Here is a 16,280-nt window from a genome sequence, read left to right as displayed (position 1 = left end):
AAGAAGAAAGAAGAGGATGAGGGGGGCATTTGCCTGGTGGAAGTTTGACTCCGCTGCCGCTCACGTACGGGCGTTATTTTCCCAGGACAGTACTTCGGCCGCGGCCCTTCTGATTTCTGCCAACGTCCGGAAGAAAAACTGGCCACAAATAGGGCCGCCGGCCGGCCACAATCTACGGAGAAGGGATACGTGAAGCGCGATACCCCGAGGGGAGCAAACACGGCCGAGAAGAAAGCAGAAACCTCCGAAGGACGAGGGGGAGGAGGAGGAGGAGGAAGCTGTGGGGACAGGATGCGCGGGTTGAGGAAGAGGGAGGGGGTAAACGAGAAAACTATAGTAAATACAAGCGGTCGGCGCCATATCTTTCTCTTTCCAGATATATATCTGCGTATATGCCGGTATATATTTATACTGGCTTATATATATAAGTTGGGCAAGGAAGGGAGTTTGCCTGGTCCGGTCTTGTTAAATTGATTACGTGAACGAAGGAAGGCTGCCGGGATCGCCTAAACATCCCCAAAGTGCTCAGAACTCGAAGGAGCACGCACCAGCTGAGAAGGAGGAGAGGATAAGAGAGGGAGGGAAGTGAACCTCAGCTAAGAGGTTGGTGGCGGTGGTCAGCGCAGCTCCCCAGCGCTTGCTTTTTTCCTCCAGTTAAGAAACAAGGAAAACAATGGCTCCTAAAAAAGCCGGTGTAGGCAGGAACACATATATCGACGTGGTTTGAGGGCTCCACTCGCTTCGGTCGAGGAGATTGAGCGTTCTAAACAGATTACTGTCCAGATTTATCTCGAATGATCTTGAAGGTGGAGGCTGGCGCCTGTGCTCGAAGCATGCTGGGCAGTAATTGTAAAAAAAGATTGTAGTGATGCAAGTTTGAGGAGTTCCGTGCAGAAGAAGCAGAGCATCATTAAAATGCTGGATGGGAGGTCAAGATTGGCTATATTTTGGTCTTGCTTACTTTAAAGCTCTTTATATATATATGAGCATGAGGAAGAATCAGCATGTATGTCAAAATAAATATAAAGCGTATGTAGAAACGCGCACTTTATTTAAGTACTTTTTTTAAGCGAATCAATAAGCGACCAATGCAGAAATGGGCGCTCAAGTCCGAGAAATATGGAGAAGCACTCATAGTTTCTATGGCTGCCACCATGTCCTGCGTGGCACTGAACACACAATATCATCGCGGGGATTTTGAATGTTCGTTACATCGCACTGAATTTGTATGGCAGTGGGAAACAGTTTATACGAGCACACACAGGAAGCATTTTATAGGTTAGCTGTTGCAGCGAGGAGGAAGGGTTGCCCATGATAATCACCTTGTTCATGCAGAATCTCTCGAGACTCTATAGTTTTCTCAAAACTTCAAGTTTAAGATTTCCCCATTAAGTTATGCGGTGTTGGCTGGTGGTGGCCAATAGTGGCGCCAGTTGCTGATGTCCTGGAAATCTGGGCGTATTCCACATGCACACTTTCCATTAATGACCGCAAATCGAGGAAACAGCTCATCTATTTTGTTTTTCATGCTGACGTGATCATACTATAAAGAAAAAATTGTACTTAACAGCGGCACAGATAATATTTGGCCGCACAAAAGGAGAAACCGCGCAAGAACTGACATATAAAAATACATTTAACAGAACAGATCATTGAGAAATGCATAGTATAGCAAAGCACACCACACAACACAGGAAAACACTCAGCAGCATACACCAGTGTAATAACGAGGGACTGAACGCGAGCAATCCAAACGGCAGTAAGAACACCAGGTGTCAGTGAAATATGTACAAAGCACATAAGGACGCAACATCGACGCGTGCAAAGCTACATTGAAACAACTATATCATTTATTTAGTGATAACCTTAATGGAAGCAGCATCGGTATGAGGCGAATCTGTTCGAAATGGGAGGTGCTTCAAGTCGGCAGGCTAGTGTCCGCGGTTGGAGGTGAAGGGAATGAAAGTAGGGATGGATTAATAGGTAACTCTTGCAGGAGGTGGTTTGATTTGATCCCATTTGAATCATGCACCTCTTGGGCTTTTATCGCCAAAAAATATGGGATATACTATAGTTCCCTCTATGTGAAATGGTCCTCTTGGGACCCCGCACTTCCGATTTATCCGTCCCTGGGATGCTTTAATCCTTAACGGGGGACGCGGAAATTAAAACTATTTTCGCATTTTGCGCAACAAATTGGCCAAATCTGGCACAGATATGCAACTTACTATGCTGATTTCAGAACTGCAGTATAGTTATTGAGTAATTGCAATTAATACACGCGTAAAGTCATCTCCGGGCCGTTGAGTAATTATGAAGAAAGAGCGCACGTTTAGTATATATGCCAGCATGTTCATAAAACATTACAATAAAACTATTAGTGTTTTCTTTTAGATCGCCAGTACTCCAGAAATAAAAGTGATAGCTCCAGCGTGCACATTTAAACGCAAACGCTTCTTATAAAAATTGAAAAACCATAATACTTGTACACAAAAATTGAGGAATTTATTATAGTCCTCAACTTCTCACGATTCATCCACAAAAAAAAAGAGTATTATTCTACTATCATTTGTTATGAAATGCCAAACGAATGAGTGATAGCCTTTGCAAAAAAAGGTAAAGCTGAGAAAACCAGCTTAAACTATTATTCCCTCGTTGGAATCATTTATCGCCTCCACCGTTTTTCCTTTGGTCGCAGAAATACGGCGTTTCAACCAACGCAAGCTACGATGTTCTGATTTCTCCTCTTGATGGGGATACTAAGATGAATGTTCTGCATTGTCGGAAGCACTCGGAATTCGAGATGCTCCCAGACCATCAGAAGCACGATTCGCTCACAATTTTCGGCGACCGCACGTACAAAGAAACGACATTTCCTAAAGTTGTACTTGATATTTCAATTCGAGGAATAGGGAAAAATAGAGGAATTGAAAACTTTCAACAAATGGTCATTTTATTTGTCGCTTCCTCCCCTTAATGACGGTTATAACAACAATCAATTCCAGCAACTTCCCCGTAATTTTTTCTTGATGTTTTCATTAATGTAGCAGAAAATGTGATTTCTTTTTTTTTCTTTTTTGCAGTGAATGCTAGCTGCTTCTCCTGTGGAACAAAACGTGTCTTCTTGGCAGATAGGTGGCGCTGTGTTACATCCATCCTGTGGTTTCTCGCAACAGAGCCTGCGGAATCGTACGGTATGGCTGCGCGGCGGTTTGCTCTGTACTCGTGTTCTGCATGTCGAGGTCATCTCCGAGGTTTTCTTCACATTCCGTACGACGATCCATGTGCTCTGAAAATGGCATACACCTTTGCAGCGAAAAGTCTTTTCGTCGTGATTAGATAATTTTCCATGCAACTGACGCCGCAGTGGACGTAATAGAAGTCTTTCGGAAAGGTGCCAAAGACTTATTAGAAATTTTTGTTCATATTGTTACAAAGACAAGTTTTTTTTTTTCAGAAAAGGTCCCATTAATCCTTCCAAATTGCATTCAGCCAGCTACTACTACTAGGCGAACGAGGCATACTATACAATACACACCGGCTCCGACTTTCTCAAAAAGAAACTCCTCTAACCACAGTCTTTTTTCTTCTAAGATAGTAAAGTAATGGAATGAATAATTACCAGCGATCATTTTTCAATCGAACGACCTCCAAACAGAACTGAAATGTCTATTTCTTTTTTTTTTTCAAGCTGAGCCGCCTGCAATTGCATTGTCTTCTCGATATCTCTTTTTTTATTGGTAAGATGTCGAGAGTTGATTGTTGCTCTTGATCTTGATATTTTTCTTGTATATTCTCCTTGATGTTCAGTATCTTTTTGTTGTTGTGATGCCCTTCCTGCTAGATCCACAGTATTGGCCCGGAATGTAGTTAAATAAATAAAAATAAATGACGAAGCGGGAAGCGGCACGGGACGGAGCGCTCCCGATCGCCATTAAATCATATTTCATCTGTAATCTTTCATCTGTGCTCTTCCGCTTGCCACCGGCTTGCCAGCATTTGTTCCTACCCCTTCCTAAAGAAATGCTCTCAAATGCTTCGCTCGTAGTGTAAAAGTAACACTAGTACTCTACTGATTTATTTCTTTACGAAATACTGCAGCCCGAGGGTCAGGCAGAGTGGGCAAGGTGACAAGAACAGGCGAAGAGAAAAATAATAACATTGGTCACAAACAATGTAAAATGCACATCAACATGACGGACGGCCAGGGGTAATAACAACGATAGCTCGAAAAACAGCACTTTCCGGGAATAAAAAAAAAAAAAAGCAAGACGCAGACAGCCAAGCGGAAACAAAAGCTTTTTTGTGGGACAACCGAATATCAGAACAACCAGAAACGTGAAAAGGGGATCTGCGGGTAATAATGATCTGAAGAATTTTGAGTGTAGTACATGCCAGGAAAAGAAACCTAGCGGAACAAGCGAATATTAACTCAGATGAGCGCAGACACGTGCTCTTCAAGATCGGCAACATCACGCGCAGCAAATACGGAAGCTTTAAGCTGCTCCACTGAGCTATAGTGTGAAAAACGAAATAATTTTAAAACAGATTCAGGCAGGCGAAGTATGGCGTTAGGCTGTGGTCATGAATGTACTTACCTGGTACGTATTTTTAAGCGTGTGTGCAGGTAGTCATCAGAGCTGAAACTAAACTTGGTGGAAAAGTGAGAAAACGAATTTTTAGCCAGGCGAGTGCTATTCCTTCCGAGGGCGATATTGGTGTTCGGCTTATATGCGTTTTCTACTAATGCAGTACAATGCAGGGTGTTTCACCTAAGACTTTACGCAATTTTTAAATATAGGCTTTTTAAGTTAGAACAGCGCTTTTTTCGGCATAGCAACGTCAGCGGTGCAACTGAGGTATAAGAGGTTGGCTGCAACCACTTTCTCTTTTCGGCATGCGATGAATATGCAAAAGAGAATTCCTCACCAAAATTTCCTCTTCCCATGTTTTCTTCACATGTTTGAAGGATTGTCTTCGCTCAAAATTCTTTCCACACCTGTTGGAGGAAAAGAAGTTATGATAAGACAATGTAAAAACTTTGTGGCGTGGGCATGCGTCGAGACCGTGGTAAAAACTCCTGATTACCCAGGTACTGCAAGCGCGGCTAGGAACAAGCCTATAGTATAGTAGTCAAGAATGAAGTCGGTCTTGAAAAGTGTTTCGAGAGAAGCAATTGAACGTTAACTAAGGATATTTGTTTTGCGAAGAGTGTAATGTTTTTTTGATAGGCCTACTTTCTAGAGTGGACAGATCCGTGTTTCTGGGCAGTCAGCGGGTGATGAAGAACAATATCTGCGTGGCATCACACAATGCTCACTGTCGGTACAACAGCTGCTATCCCAAAAAGCATTTCGCGGACACAACGTATGACTAAAAGCAATGGATAAAAATTTTACGACCTTTTTTGAGAGACAATGGAAAGATCTTTAAGGAACGAAATGGAAAGATTTACCGCCAAATAAAAATTCCCCTGGATGCTGGAGTACTAAATTTCCCAGCAAGAATAATGGATCGGGATTCTGCTCGTCTTCCATGTGTCCACGACCTTTGGGAACGGACGTGAAATTCTTTTATTTTGCGCTATTTATGAGCAGTTGCCTGATTTCTCGCGAAAAGCAGACGTAAAAGAGTTACAAAAAATTAAACTATATCGCAAAAGGAAAAATAAGCGTGTCCTAGAGTCTCCCTTGTAGTGAGGGGACGTAATTTATGCTGGCGAAAATTCTTGGCAGTGCAGCACAGTACGATATGACCCATGAGAGTAACGGGACATAACGAAAAACGTCCGAGTTTTCCCGAAACAGTTTCCAACAAAAGTAAAACATATGGGGATGAGACAACGCTGGCTGAAAGAATGAATCTCGACCAGTTCTGAAAAAGGATCTTGTAACAAGACGTCACCGCCTTTAGTAAAGAAGAAAGCATTGCACGAAATTATACTAAAAGGAAAGCAAAAGGAAAAAGCACCACCGAATCTAATTATCTGTTACCGATATTGCGCGCATAAAGCAGTATAAGAAAGATCCTGTTGCTCTGCTCCCACAACTAAAACATAGTTCGCTCCTCTGTGCAGTTTGTGCAATTTTAGCAACGGTGTTGTTTTATCCCTCGGAGTAATAGCCGTCTTGCTTTGTCGGTTCTTGACTAATTTCAGACGGCTTAACTAGAAAATTCACTGGTTAATTCTCACAACTCTCTCCTTGTGCACCTCGCAGATGTCAATGTTATAAACACGAATGTTTTCTGTGATAAACTCACTTTTCCTCTGTGCTTGTGTGTGCGTCTATGTATGGAGTGGGTTGAGCACAAGACTGAAAGGAAAGACAGACAGACGAAAGTTTTTTTTTTTTATGCGGCAAATATGCAGCTTCTTTCTCGACAAGTGGAAGGCCTTCGTACGAGCCTTTCTTACTGCGATATGAGTGCGAAAAAAAAAAACGTTCATACACACAACAACAACAAAAAAAAACGTTGGAAGCGAAGTGGGGGGGGGGGGGGGGGGGGGGTGCTCCCAGCACTCAACTTCACTTTGAGTGCAAACGTTACGTGACTCAATCTGCATGGATTCCGAAGTCCGGCGGATGGCAGATGGCGGTTTTCTCGAGGTTCCTTTCCTCCATATTGCGCTTCCATTCCGAGCACGTACAGAGTGCCCAAGAGCACAATCACGCCCGGGTACCAGCTTAAAAACCACTTCGACACGAGCTCCTTGAAAAGAGCAACCAGACTTCCTCTTGCACTTTCTGTCCCCACCATAGCAACCACACCCGTAACTACTAGTCAAGATGGTCACCGCCGATAACGACCTTTGTTCGGAAAGACCGGCATTGGAAAGCAGCTTTCGGCCTACGCTCGAAGAAGAGCTGAAAGGACATCAGAAAGATGCAACGGGCCCGCAAGTAAAATGCAGTGGCGGAGGACGGTGGAAAGGAAAAGAAAGTCTAGAACCGGATATCAGCTTTCCTGAATAGGCCCGAAACCGCAGACACCCAGACATCACGGTCTTTTTTTGGAGGAGTCTGGCTAGTTATGCACATTTCCAAGATGGTAATGGCTCCTCGGGGGAACGGACGAGGGAGAGGGCGAGATCGGAGACGACAGAGGCAGAGAGTGCTGCGGGAGGTTGAGAACCAGGAGAGTGGCGGTGGGCGGAAGCAGCAGCAACGCGCGTGTCCGATAACGGGAGGACATGCCGCTGCCGTCCTGGGGCGCCTTTGGTGTTCGCCCCTGGGCGTCGAAAGGGACTAGACGATCTTATCGGTCCCCAACTTTCGCGGCTGTGATGAATGTGGAACAGGGCGCCCTGAGTGCCCCCATCATGATGGCCATGACCGATAGGGTGGCCCCTCATTCGTCGCACGTTGGTGTTGCTTGGTCCCCGGTTCCTTGAGAAAAACACCTGGCCGAGACCTGTGGTGTTTTCGGTGCGGGCCCGCATGTCGCCGGGACGGAGTGCCAGCCGTGGTGAGAGTCGGCGCGCAGGAGCTCTTTCGAAGTGGAAGCCGCAACCACTAAGCTTTTATCCTCGTTTACTGAACTGCCGCAAGAAGATGTAGTGCTGGCGGGTGCGATGGTTGGGTTCGAGTTGGGTGCATGCAATGTGCGCGGTCTTCAACAAACCTTACAGTGCACCTGTACATATGTTCTCTAATCTGTGTTCGCGGCAACTGTGTCGGGATTCCGTCCGAAGTTTATGCCTTCTTATAAAAGTCCATTGAGAAGTCTTGCCACTTACTTGCTTTCCTTGTACAGAAAGAAAATGAACAGCGGCTCATCTTTATATTAGAGTATCCGATGATACGTCAACGTACACATAAAATTACACCGCTGCGACGTTACGAGCCTGAAGACTTATAACATAACCTGCCTTAAAGGTGCACTGAAGAGGATTCTGAACTTGTCTTTTTGCCGCGGGAATTCGATCTACCCATTCCCAGCATTCTTAGAAACAGTGACTTATTGCCCTGTGTGGCCGATTTCCCCAATTAAATCGAATTAACGTCCGGCTCCCGCCTTTTTTTTTTTTTTGAATTCTGCCTCGTACGGTGGGCGGAGTCGACCAACGCGTGGAGCGCCTTTCACCCAGTCCCGTGGCGGCTTGCCGCTCTGCCATCGGCGGAGTAATACGTAGTAGTCCGTAGTAGCAAATAGTCCGCGCGTATTTTTATTTATTCGGGCTTATTTTGCGGCTTTATTATCTGTGAATGAAACTATTTATTCATGGAAACCTAAAAAACAAAATAAAGCGAAAGCAAAGCCTCCACGGGACTGGGTGAAAGGCGCTCCACGCGTTGGTCGACTCCGCCCACCGTACGAGGCAGAATTCAAAAAAAAAAAGGCGGGAGCCGGACGTTAATTCGATTTAATTGGGGAAATCGGCCACACAGGGCAATAAGTCACTGTTTCTAAGAATGCTAGGAACGGGTAGATCGAGTTCCCACGGCAAAAAGACAAGTTCAGAATCCTCTTCAGTGCACGTTTAAGAGGAGAAAAACAAATGCACGATCGAGACCTGAAGAATGAAACAAACTACGCTTATTGCTCGATTCTCCAGCAAGGACGCATAAACAGAAGCGCAGCACTAGTATTCAAAGGTGCAGGCCGAATTTAACAGCCGGAAAGCTTCCAGTCTATCTCACCCGTCGAGAATAGTTATGAAATGCGTAAGCGAACGCGTAGCGCATTATAAAATAGCTCGTAGATGAGTAGACGCCTGCCCCCGCTTGCCGTATTCGAGATGAGCAGCGCTCAGTCTCAGTGCTTCCGCGAACTTGAGCAGATGTTGCCATCTGACGCTTCTCTAAACTGGACGGCGTTCTCCTGAGTTTTTCATGAATAGGAGTTAGCAGCATCTCATGATTTAAAATCATAAGATTGTTTTACAAACGAACGTAGTCGCATCATAATTGATGACTACAAGTGCGGTAAGAATACAAAAGAGAGAAATAAAACTGAGCGTGATCACATCAAGGCACTACAAAAATGTCTAACCACTCGCAGACAGAAAGAATAAAAGTGATTGGTCTCTCAATGAAGTAATATGGTCATGTCTTCTTTCAAGTTACCAGTCTAGATGTACACAATTTCATTTTCATTTCATTTCATTTTATTACCTTAAAGGCCCCTTAAAAGGGGTGTTACATAAGGGGTGGCAAGAGTAAAAGCACAAATTCACAATGACAGGAAAGTTTCTACGTTATCAGTGAAAAGACTTGGGCAAGTGATGATGGCAACGTTGTTCGGAAGGCCGTTCCAGTCTGCGGCTGCACGAGGAAAGAAGGAATTAGAAAAAGTGACGGTGCGTGATCGGGGACGGGCAACTTGTAGACGATGGCTGGTGCGGTGAGATATGCGTGCGGGTGGAAGAATATAAGGTGCGATGTGCATAGGGCTGTGGAAGAATTTGTGAAATAAAGACATGCTGGCAATGCGAAGCAACAATCAGCAAGGTTGAAGCTGTGCTTGCTGCCACCTTCTCCACGATATATGCAGCTGATACAGCTAACTACACCACCACACAGCTAAGCACACCACCGATCCTCACGTCTAACCACACCACCGAGTGCTGGAGTCTATACGCACTCTCTCAAACCGCCGTTAGTGTCACACACAGCTATGAAAAGAGGACCCAATTTTCCTCCCTGAATGTCACCTCGACTCTTTCAAAGCAAATCCGGAGCCCAGACCTAGGGGCACGATGCGAGCAGGGAAGCGCCTCACGCTCCACCGAAGCCTCGGGTGGCGTCCCAGACACAGACCACAAACCAAACACGATCCTCCTCTGACGTCGGCAGGACGGGGGTCTTACCACTCGGCGCGCACCCTTTGTGTGCATTGATCCCGGCACGCCAACTCGATTGAGCGAAGCCTACTCAGACGGACAGAAAAAGGAAACAGCGGCAGCGCGGGGAGAGGCCAGGGGCGTCGAGACCCTCGTCTTAATCCCACTCGAGTTAATCCCGGGATCAGGGGCGTCGTTGGTCCTGGCCATTCTTCCTTCTTTTTTCCGCCGTACTCCTCTCCTCTCGACGTACGCTGGCCGAAAAGAGAAGGCACCCCGCGAGATTATTCAGGCCTCTGGCGTTGGTCGACGCCCCCCTTCTTGGCCCCCAGGGGAGAAAGGTCGCCGAGGGGGGGCAGGGGAGGAGGCGAGCGTCTTGGGCAGAGCGCGCGCGCGCGCTTCATGGTTGGAGTGGCGGCGCTGCCAGAACGAAGTGCGTTTGGTTCGATGCCAAACAGGTTCTCCTTCGGCTGGCTCTCACGCACCCGTGAGGGTCATCGATGGGCCAGAACCGAGTCGCGAGGTCTGCGTACTCCATTTTGTTCGCAGCCCAGTGAGCGCGGTGACTGCTTGCCGCCCTGGTTCGGGACAAAGAAGATTCAGAGCGTGACCCCCGAACCATGCGTGGCTTCGGGATAACTGATGGCTGCAGTGTCATTCAGCACGAAGGGGCGATTGGAAAAAGTCGTGACTCTTCTCTGCATGTATTACAGTAATGACGAAGCGAGTGCAATGTAATCTAGGAGATATTTGTTGTAAGTGCGGTCGAAACATAGATTGATCTGGCATACTTCGAGGACCAGGACTTGGAGCAGTAGCAACTCACACAAAACACGATAAAAATGACGTCAGTGTTATGTTGTCTATTTGTTTTCTGTTCAGGGAACGAGCGAGCGAGAGACAGAGAAAAGTGAGAGGGAAGTCTTTATTTGGAGCTCCTATAGGCTGCGTTGGCGATTTTTATGTCTATAAAAATTCCGGAAACCTATAGTACACTTTCGTGCATTAGTTCACCAGAAATGATTGCCATTCGGCGTTCTTTGCTTATGCTTTCGTAGTTTCACGTGTCACCGGATTCCAAATACTCCACGGAGCTCGTCGCATACTTGGCAGAAAACGTGCAGCGCTCGTGAAATTACATGTAATATCTGGGCTCTCCAAAGCCAAGAGGTTCTCTGTCCCTTTAAGGTGAATACATACTGTCGAATACTGTCGAAGGTGAATATATGCTGTCTGGAGGAGTGCATACGGAAAGGTATGGCTCTAGTCAGCACAGTGCCGGTCATATACATCATTCGATGTTGCCGCACCTGGCCCCATTTGCATGCATGTCGAGCAAGTCGGATTCTCACCAACCGGTTCCTCAGGCAACCCTGACAATGCTCTTCATATACTCGCATACAACGGCACAGCGTTTCGCGGATGCTGCTAAGTTCTCTCTCCACGTTTAGCCGAATATCCGGCGCTTTTCATTTAAACGTTTGCGTCGTGGTATATATCCGTCATTATAAGTAAACATGGCTACAGGATAAATAATGCTCTCAATGATTTTCGTCTACCTCTGTCTTGGTCTAGGCCGCGGTCACCGAATCCCAGCAGATTACCTCAACTCGTCACTCACCCTGGTTAAAGGTTAGTTACGTATTTACGGGCACACGCAGGAACACTTAAGCGTTTAGAGCTTGGAATGCCAACGCTTTAAGCGTGGACAAACTTCGCTCGGGAATCCACAAGATGGGCTCCAAGTTCACAGAGCCGGCTACACATACTTTCCGAACTTCAACGCAAGGTCTGCACGTGCCCGAATGCAAGGCTTGTTTCTTTAATTTTTTCGTTTTTGTTCAACCCGGCGATTCGCCGCAGGAACTAGTTTGTGAAAACCGAGTTACTGCCGACCGTTTTCCTTTAACTCGTTACGCACCGATCTCGGAGAAACGCTGCCGAGAGCCGCGCCGAAGGTTACGCATACGGGCGCGCAAACCGCGGGGGATGCCGGGAAGCCGAGGCCCCGAAATTGAATAATCCAATCAGACGCTCGGCTTGGCGCCTGATGGCATGTCCCCGGACCGCCACTGTGGGGGGCCGCCGTCCCCGGGGGCACTCGAACCCAGCGCGGCTCGGCTGTCTCCTGGCGCGCTGCGGGCACTCGTTGCGTCAGCAGGCCGCGGATGGGGGCGCTGCGAGCTCCCAGCGCCTAAACCCGGGATGTCGCATCTTACAGAATGCAACAGGCACGAATGCGCGGAGCTGGGCTGCCTCTTTTCGTAGTGGGAATTATTCCGGAGCCTTCTCCACTACGTTGGCTCTTTCTTTCTCCCTTTCTCGTTCTCCTTTCATACCATCCTCCATCCCTGAAGGACACATCGACGGAGAGATTGGAACGCGACTTTCTTTTCCATTTTCAAACGATAAATAATGTCTCGCGCTCAAGGCTCGAGGGAGAGAGTTACTGTGCCTCTGGTTTCGCCATAGACAGTTTACTAGTAACGTTATTATCATTGTTTTTGTGAAAAGAAAAATCCCTGACTCGATAACAAAGACGAACAGGCTAGCAGGATTTGGACATGGTACGCTCATGGTGACTTACAGAGACAGTATTTCTGTGATTTTCTTGCGAAGAGTTGAGCAGAAGAACTTTATATTTGCTGATATATGTCTGTATGGGAGAGATAATTGCACCCGCAGACGATGCCGGCTGTAATTTTTCGGGCTGCATTGCAACAATCCGTGAGGAGTGAAACGCAGACGTGGTGAGCGCGTTCAGGAAAATTCACAACTCTTTAGTGTCTGTGTTTTGTCGGCTTCCTGTCTTGCAGGTGATTTAATCTTACCTTGACCCACGCACAAACAGTTCCGATGAAAGGCACGTCGGAACAGACCGAACATTTGGCAAACATTCTCTTCCCACGCGTTCAGTTCACAAAGGCGTTCTAGTGTGAAAAAGAATTGCCGCCCAAAGATAAAGTATAAAGTCGGGTTGCCGCCCAAAGATAAAGTATTAAATGGAGGTGATTTAAATGATGAAGTCTGAATTTTTCTATTACAACGCCAGCCATAGCGGCGCCGTGGTCATTGACATTTGCACTGCACTCAAATGAGCTCCGTTCAGCGTTTGTCTCTTGTTGTTGTTTTTCACTTAAATGCAAGCATGATGGTGCAACATTAGCGTACGTCGCGTCTCCCGGGGAGCCAGCAGGGTCGTACATTGCCTGCGACACGAATGCGAATGTCGTAAACCTGTCTAGGGAAGGCACAGATAGCGCCTCTAAATGCACCAAATAAAACGCTAAATTATCCGGTTTCTGCTGGAAAGACAGGCTATCGATCGGTAATTAAGATTTGCGGCCAGCTCCTTCGTTTGCTTTTAGTGCGGAAGATTCAAGGAAATTTTTATGCGTGCCGTGAGATCAAGAACTTCGATAAGAACGGAAATCAGGAAACAAACAGGAAACGGGACAGACAGAACGGAGCGGAAAGCAGAACAACTAAAAAAACGGCAGCGAGAGAAAAAGATAAGTACTATTCCGACTTGTGGCTGGAAAAGTTGCCAAACCACAGACTCCCCACAGAGTCATGCAGGCCGTATACTCATATTGTTACTGATAATCTCACTAGCAAAAACAAAATATCACACCTCGATTAAAACTTGTTAAATCTAAGCTTACGGATGAAGGAAATAGCGAAAAAATTGGATAATATATCAGTATTATTTGAGGCGAACACATTACAGACAACGGCAAATTTTGTCATTGGGCAAGATGCCGATGCATGCTCGAAACTTACTGTGATCATCGTACCTCCTCTTTTTCTTTTTTTTTCAGCCACTACTTGGCTGACAATTTCGAATCAGCAACCGAAAAGTCCTGCAGTTGCTTTTCGAAAGTTTCATGCGGCCTTGCACATGAGTGAAAAAAAAAATGCTGCGGTCAAGAAGCTCTAGAAAGTTCAGATATTTCATAAGCCAATACACTGGCTCTGGACTACTTTAGACCTCTGCAGATAAACAGCATGCTGGTGCATATTCTTGCAAATGTACAAGGTTGCTCAAAAGTTCCCAGGCCACAGGGTTTGCTTTTCCGCGACATATCCTGCTTCTTATGATTCCAGCAGAGATGTCAAGGTCCGGGAGGTGAGAATGGTACTTCTCTTATCGTCTATAGCGAGTTTTGGTTTCAGGGGGGTCGTATAACGACCCGACCCGACTCTATTGCTCTAAAGCAGATCATGTGGCCTTGGAACTTTTGACTTACCGTGTACTTGCATGTAGTTAAATGAAGATAACAGCGCAACGAACAGAAGGGAACAGAAATGAAGATACACAGAGGACCTGGCATATGCAAATTATATGCAAGCACATGCAAGCACATGCAAGAACATACAAGAGCATACAAGCACAAGCAAGCACAAGGAAGCACAAGCAAGCACAAGCAAGCACAAGCAAGCAGATAGAAGCCGACGAAAGCAGATGAAAGCACATGCAAGCGCATGCGAGCACATGCAAGCGCATGCAAGCACATGCAAGCGCATGCGAGCACATCGAAGCACATTCATGTGCTTGTGCAGGCCAAATTACGGCACCCTGGATGAGATTTTCTGCCGGGAGCAGAACGAAGCGCGATTCCTGCCCTCTGTGAGATGGCCGCGAATCACAGCACGCGCCACCCTCCGTTGCCCTTGGGACAGGCTTGGAGAATCGGGGGTGAGCTGCGCGGATCTGGGGAGTTAAAACCCCGCTAGTCCCGATCTCCACGTCGTGAATCACCAGACCGCATCTGATTGTATAGCGGGAACGGAAGAGGAAATCTCGGGGAGAGACGTAATCCAGATTGGCCATCTTCTTTCTCCTTGTTTCTTCTTCAGCAGATGGCATATCAATGCTCTTCCCCCGAATTTTTGCTCGTCTTTACTGAAGCAAATCTGGTGTTACGCAGGGTGATGGAAACGTGCGAATAACTTTTGTTTCTTTTTAGCATGCCTTCCTTCAACGTCTCTACAGAGGAATCGCTTGCTGTACATTTTTAGGTGTACATGGGCACGTCTGTATTGGCTGATTTACTCTGCCTGACAGAATCCTTGTTTCTTCAGTATACCGGATACTTTTATTTTTAAAGTGGCTGAAGAGATAAGCTGGATGACAGACTCGTTCCTTAAAAATTAAAGCTAGATATATATATATATATATATATATATATATATATATATATATATATATATATATATATATATATATATATATATATATATATATATATATATATATATATATATATATATATATATATATATATATATATATATATATATACACACACACAGGGAAGAAAATGGTACAAAGATTAGCTCCGGTTTTGAGGGAGCGCCCACGGGAACAAGATTTAAGTTGTACGGGAACGCATTATTATCTCTTTATTATGCATGCATGAGGCGTGCTAAATACTTTGTGACTCACACTTGCGGTATAGCGTGCATTTTCACGCCGGCATGTCCGAGTGCCACGTCTAATCCGAAGGATTATGTCTGATCCATGAGCCGCGGGTGCATAATCATAGGGTACTGTGAAAGAAGGATTACCAAGATCCAGATGTGCTTCATGATTCGGATGAACTCGAAAGGTCATTTCTCTTTGTTTCCTTTTTCTTCTGCACTTTAAAATATAAACAAAAATATAGCAGTCATTGAAAGCTGACGACAGGTTCCCAGAGACCAGGGCATAATGCGAAACCTAACAAAAGAAAGAAAATAGTTAGGCCGCAAAAAAATAACGGAGTGTCTAGTGTTCCGTCCAGACGGAACATTTGCCGCTGCTGCAGTTCCGTCCAGACGGAATATTTGCTGCATCCGAAGATGAAGTCTTCGAATGTTTTAAGTAAAAAAAAAAAAAAATGTTGTTATGGTCATAAGGAGAGTTCATTCGTTTTTCGTTCTTTTTTTTTTGCTAAAACGTGGGCGGGTATGGCGCGAGTGTTGCCTTTTTCGATCACTCTCACAGGTGCGGTGCATTTCGCAATGGTCACGCAAGCGTGTTTAATTATGCTTCACTAGCCTAACTGGGGTGCGTCTTATACCTGGGTGCATCTTATACATGGGTGCTTATTATATACCAAATTTTTCAATGACGACCGGAAAATACGGTATATATTGGATCTAGGGCGTCAACCGTAATGTTGGCGTCGAGACCTGCATGTCCTGGGACCCGAGTAATGACGTTATCGTGTTGGAGTAGGCCGCCTGGAACGCGGAGAGCAGTGCGCGGGATGGGTGCATGGAATAACTTTATTGTCCAACAGATGCAGGGAGGGTGTTAGCCCTCCTACGTAGATGACGGCTAGACGCCGCCGGGATCCAAGGATTCCGTGCGCGGGGAAACTCCGCTTCAAAAAGTGACTGGTCCCAGTAGCTACTTCCCATATGCTTACAGATGACGGCGCCATCTGAAAGCGGCCAATAAACGCTGTTCGCCATGTGTCGCCACTGCCTTCTGAGAAGCGTTCGTTTT

The sequence above is a fragment of the Amblyomma mixtum genome, chromosome 6 (assembly GCF_055824585.1).
Source record: "Amblyomma mixtum isolate Tamu chromosome 6, ASM5582458v1, whole genome shotgun sequence".
NCBI classification, from domain to species: Eukaryota; Metazoa; Arthropoda; class Arachnida; order Ixodida; family Ixodidae; genus Amblyomma; species Amblyomma mixtum.
This window is presented reverse-complemented; position numbering follows the sequence as displayed.